Genomic DNA, 5,711 nt, shown 5'->3' on the forward strand with positions numbered 1-5,711 from the left:
TAAAATAACAGCTAAATTCTAATTTACCCTAAAAAATCCAGTAGTTGGTGACCATTTTAAAGTTAGAATGGTGTTTCTAGCGGAAAATATGAGCAGAAGTTCACAAGTTTCCGAGTTTTTGAAGGATTTCAGCAATTTCATTAATTTCCTATGGGCATATTTTTTAAATAAATTTTAAAAAACTATAAAGTTTATGAATACCAAGAGTACAAGCAGTAATCTCCTGAACAAGCTGAACGATTTGAACACAAAGATTGCTGATATCAGTGAAAGTAGATTGAGTTTTTCGTGTTATTGTATTGTAAAGCATTTACCCAACTAGTAGCTGTATTTTTTGGAGTATAGGTCCCGTTTTTCTGGCATAGTTTGACCAGGTGTACAACTTAAACTTGTGATGATTTAAATGTAATTTAAAAAATATATACATTTATTATTTTCCCGCGGATAACTTGCTGCGGTTGTGTCCCACTAACAACCACTAGCGGGCACTGTAGATACATGTTTGCATATTTGCTACTGACAGCAACACAGAAGAAGAAGAAGAAGAAGAAGTGCCCAAAACAAACATGGAGGAGAATCTGATGGTTCTCCTCCTGAACTAAATATTTTTCTTATTTGCATTAAGACATTATTACTATTTTTTGTTTTTTTCTTTTGGTCCTGCGACTTATACTCTGGTGAGACTTATACACGGAAAAATAAGGTATTGTTGTGGTTTTAATCTTTTTCATAAGTGGGTCAAGAAACATACACAGCTCCAAATACGTGATGTTTTTTAAGAAAACTTTTGTGATGAGCCTTGAAGGACCCACTCCAATGAGAATTGGGTTTTTTAACATGTTTTATGGCATTTTCTACTAATGGAGGACATCTATTAAGAAAATTAAGCTTAAAACTGTATTTCTAAGTATTTAACACGAGTATTATTTTCTAATCATTAATCGGGAGCAGATGAAAAAATCCCGTTTGAAAAATAACTTATTTGTGATGTAGAAAATACAATTGAGCTCTTAGCAACGGAGGGGGGGAGGGGGTGGGATTGCTCTGTGCCAACAGTCCCGCCCACAACTTAGAGGAGAATTTCTAATGAACTACTACCACTCTGCAGAAAATATTCCCTAAAAATTGCTACAAGTTTTTTGATTTTGGCCAAAAAATGACAAAATAATCACTTGGAACAATTTGAAAATGGCTAATAAAAATGATCAAAGTTGGACTTAAACAAAGCAATAGAGTAGAAAACTTGTGAATTTTTGGAAATTCAAGCCAAAATGATCCTCCAAGTCAGAAGATTGAAAATCTGGATTTGTGAAAAGGAGGCAAAAACATACTGGTGTCCAAAAACTCCAATTAACCAATCCTACTGCAAATGAAAGGGAACACCTCCTTAAGTAAAATCGTCTTTTAATAAATCACATATTTCTATGTCAAACCATCTGCCGACTTGATACCAAAAGGAAAACAACTGCAGGAATTTCGCTAAATTCATGAAGAATCTCTTTCTCTCAGAAGCTGCAAAAGTGAATGCATGCCTTTCTCTTGTGTGAAAGATGCCAGATTTATCCGTTTGCATAAAAAGAGCAGGAAACACTTCAAACCGCTCAAGACCGTAAATGTATAGAAATAGCCGACAGCTCAGACCTCTGACAAACACAACCCTGACAGTCGATGTGAGGTCACAAAGGTCTGGAGCCGTCTTTCTGATGGATGCTTGGATATTAAAACCGATGCTTCAGATGTAGAGTGAATCCCATAAAAGCAGCTGCTATAAACAGTGCGGTTGTAAAAGAGACAGCTATGTAAGATCCCCGTGGTATTTGGCCCAAAGTATGTCACAAACATGTCGTTAGTACCTCTAGGAACTGTGTCAGTTTATGATAAATGGCCAACCTAACTCCTCTCAGTGCCTTTGTTCTGCAGCTGTAAGGAATACTCTTCAACATTCACAGTCTTTTTATTGCGCTTCTTATTTCAGCACATTAACATTACATTTAAATAAAATGAAAGCTGTGAGCGGCGCTGAGCAGCCCCCCAGATCTGAGTCTGCCTGTAATCTCACAAAACCATGCCTCCTGTGTTCCATCTGGGGTGGAAGTCAGTGTTAATGCCGCTGTTTGGTATACGAGGCAGAAAAAACATTTAAAAGTCAGGTTTTGATTAAATATTCCGACCTTCATGGGATGGCCATGAAATTCCCAACAAATTTGAGGCTGGAAAATTTGTGACGGGAGACAAGTTTTTAATTTTTCTTTTTATTCTCTTGATTTTAACTGATGCCTAAAGCTATGCTCACCACCCTCAGAAATGCCTGTTCAAACGACTACTTCCAAAGAAAAAACAGATTTTCTCATTGAAAACTCTGATGTTCGCATGTAGCTAGGTAAGTTTCTATGACCGTTTTTGGGCTCTATGTGCAAACAATATTGAACAAGCATTGAAAGTTAAACAAGGTCAAACTTTGACCAATTAAGGACCTGGATGTGGAAGTGACATCCCTTTATCATTCACTGAAGTACGAAGTGTTTGAAAATTGATTACAGCTGATAAATTGATAATGGCGGTCGGAGCCCAGACGGAATTATATGACACCAAGTCTTTTATATAGGGCTGGGTATCGCCAATATTTTCTAGAATCGATTTGATTCACCATAGCCTTCATTAATTCTATTTTTTATTTATTTCAATCACCTCAATTCGATTTACATAAATTTTGAGTTTACATGGTTTACACATTTAGACACACAAGTTTAGAAATACGATAATAATCTATGTTATGTCTTACAGATTTTCGTATTCATCTGATACAGTTCATATATTGTAAAATATATTTGCAAATTAGTAATGAGATTGTTAATATCATACAGTGTTTCATAGATTCTCAAACGGAGAAGCTCCAACAATTGTTCTTTCTCTCCTGGAGGGAGTTTTATTTTGGCCACTAGGTGGTGATCATGCTATAGCATTACACATTATTCCAGAAGAAGAAGAAAGTATGAGCAAAAAAATCTTTGTTTTAGACCATAAATAGCTATTTTAAAAACTATTTCTTTAAACTAGTTTGGAAAATTCATGTATTCATGTATAAAGATCTTCATTTAGTCAGCAATCTATGTTTAGGTCGACCGAGTGTTAGCATTAGCCGTCCTATGGAAAATCCCCTTATACGTTATCAAGAAACTGTCAAATAGCATTACACGTTAGATCGATCTCTACTTTTATGAAGTGATCATTGAATCTATTAAGCCTTGATTAATTCAGATTTATTAATCAATGTCATCATCTTTTATATATCCAACTAAAGCTGTGAACAAAAAAGTTTGGAACAAGATTTGTACACACTGAGCCTCTTCCAAATGTAGTTACATGGGAACAAGAAGAAAAAGAGGAAGCTCCTCCTTGTGTATCCAGTGTGAACCCCATTGGATAAATGCGCTTTTAAGAACTCACGTTACACACATGATGTAAAAGTATCAGTTAAGCCTCACTTCCACTGAGCGGTTTGTTTTCACAGCACATGTCTGCTGTAGACTGCTGGCGGCTAAGGAGAATACCATTGTACGCTAGCTTAGCGCTACATTGGTGCTTTCTAATGTCATCATGCCTTTCTGTAACTTGTGATTGTTGTGCATGTGGTAAATGTATCAGGAAGTATTTTTAAGGATAACGTAAGTTACACACACTTGCCACATAAAGGTGATGCTGTCATACGGTGTCCTTACATCACGCTCCACTGTAGTTGTTGATAATGTGTGTGTAATGGCTCCTAACTGTATGTACAGGTGTGCAGGTAAGTGATCATAAGACATCTCTTACACAATATGAAGGTTTTGGAGGGCTTGGAAAAACTGAAAAATCCATACGACACACCTGCATGTCATCGACTTCAGCCTTACCGGTTTTGACTTTGAGCAGAATACCCATAAAAAAATGTGTAAGAAAATGTTTGCTCCATGGGCTCTCCGAGTCGTCTACGATTGTCAGAAATTCATGCGGACCACCAGTTTTGCCTAGTTTTCTCTTGAAAATAGCCCATATCCACCCGTAAGGGCACTATGGCTGTACCCTTGAGTGGTTATGGTGTGACAGTGACTTTTACCTCTACACGGAACAAATTTGCAAAAGTATGAGATAGCAAAATTCCCCTTTTCCCCATGATGTCATACGAGTGTAAGATGTATTTTTGCTGTTCATTTAGACATTAACCAAGATGTACTGGCTTGTCTTTATAAAGGACCTATTTATTCACATCCCACTGAGGTGCAGTTGGAGTCCAGACATTTGCTCAAGGGCATCACAGTGGGGTTAAAGAGGATGGGGGCAAACACTGCAGGGCATCTGTCCCACGCTAAGCTAACCCCGCTGGTTCATGGATTGAGCCAACGATCCTGCTGTCAGAAGTTCATAACCCCTCGCCATTGGGGGATGGTTGAAGTCCTTTCATGTACTCTCATTTTTGGGGAACCAATTTGGCAATATCTTAGAATTAGATCAACAAAGTCAACACCAGATAGTTGAAAGTATTTATGTTGTTATAACTCTTTTTATGAGTCAGTTTTAATTGACGCAAACACAAAATGAAAATGATAACGATGAAATGTGTCCACACAGTCGCAGACAGTGAAGCACAGATCATTATCCCAAACTCCTGCTTGGGGATTCAGTCACACGCTACCAGGAGATTTATCTGAGCCTGGAGTTTCTCTGCTAAGGTATCACACTGGTGTAAAAAGAGAGGGTGGTAAATTCTGTTTTCCCTCATGACCACGAGAGACACAAACCATCATGGGCTCCACGAGGGGTTTGTAAGGCACTGGTACACGCTGGCTGGGACTGACTACGCTGATATATTTCGCAGGGTCTCTGAGAGTCACAGAGCTGTCAGCACAGAGTGATGGGCCGTGCCAGGACATGATGCACTGATCTAATTGGAGGACGGTTCAGAGACAGTCGAGGAGATTCCAGCTGATCTGTGGCTGTGGCTCCTTCCCTCAGGGGATTTTTTTGTGGTTTATATTTAGCTGCAGGTGAAACAATAGGTACCCCTCCATCTCACGTCTTAGATTTTTTTTTAAAAAACAGCCTCCAGAAAGACAGAACTAAACATTTTCTTAAAGTGTGCAGTAAAAAAGGCAAATATTATCCTTGAGGGATGCTTCAAACGCTCGCTTTGGGGAAAGCTGTAGAAAGTGTTAAAACCACATGAGTGCTCAGCGGTAAGATCCTTTCTTTTAAACTTTGGTTTTGATGTGTTCTCTCAATTACTGCATGCCTCTGCCAAACAGAATCAATAACTCAATTCTCAGTCCAGTGGCAGACTTGGAAGAGGCCTTGGTAAAACAGCTGCTATTCTCAGCCCGATAGATTTATTTTCCTTGACGAAAAACAACTAACAGTCAGACCTCAGGTGTTCATAAACCTCTTTGTTTTTTCCGAAAACAAGCTTATTCTCAGAAATACTGGTAACACAATTTAGTTGGGGCACGGGTCATTTACAGCAGGTGGAGAGGAAACATTTGGTGTTGCGGATGCATTCAGAGTTGACACTTAATGTTACACATATTGAAAAAATGATATATACCCTGTGTGAGTATTATAATTATAATAATTACTAGCCTAATGAAAACAAATGCTTACAAAAGTCCCTATAATCACTTCATTTCACAGTCAATAACTTGTGTATTATGGTACGTATTCACAACAGTCATTTGTAC

The sequence above is a fragment of the Oryzias melastigma genome, linkage group LG6 (assembly GCF_002922805.2).
Source record: "Oryzias melastigma strain HK-1 linkage group LG6, ASM292280v2, whole genome shotgun sequence".
In the NCBI taxonomy this organism is placed as follows: domain Eukaryota; kingdom Metazoa; phylum Chordata; class Actinopteri; order Beloniformes; family Adrianichthyidae; genus Oryzias; species Oryzias melastigma.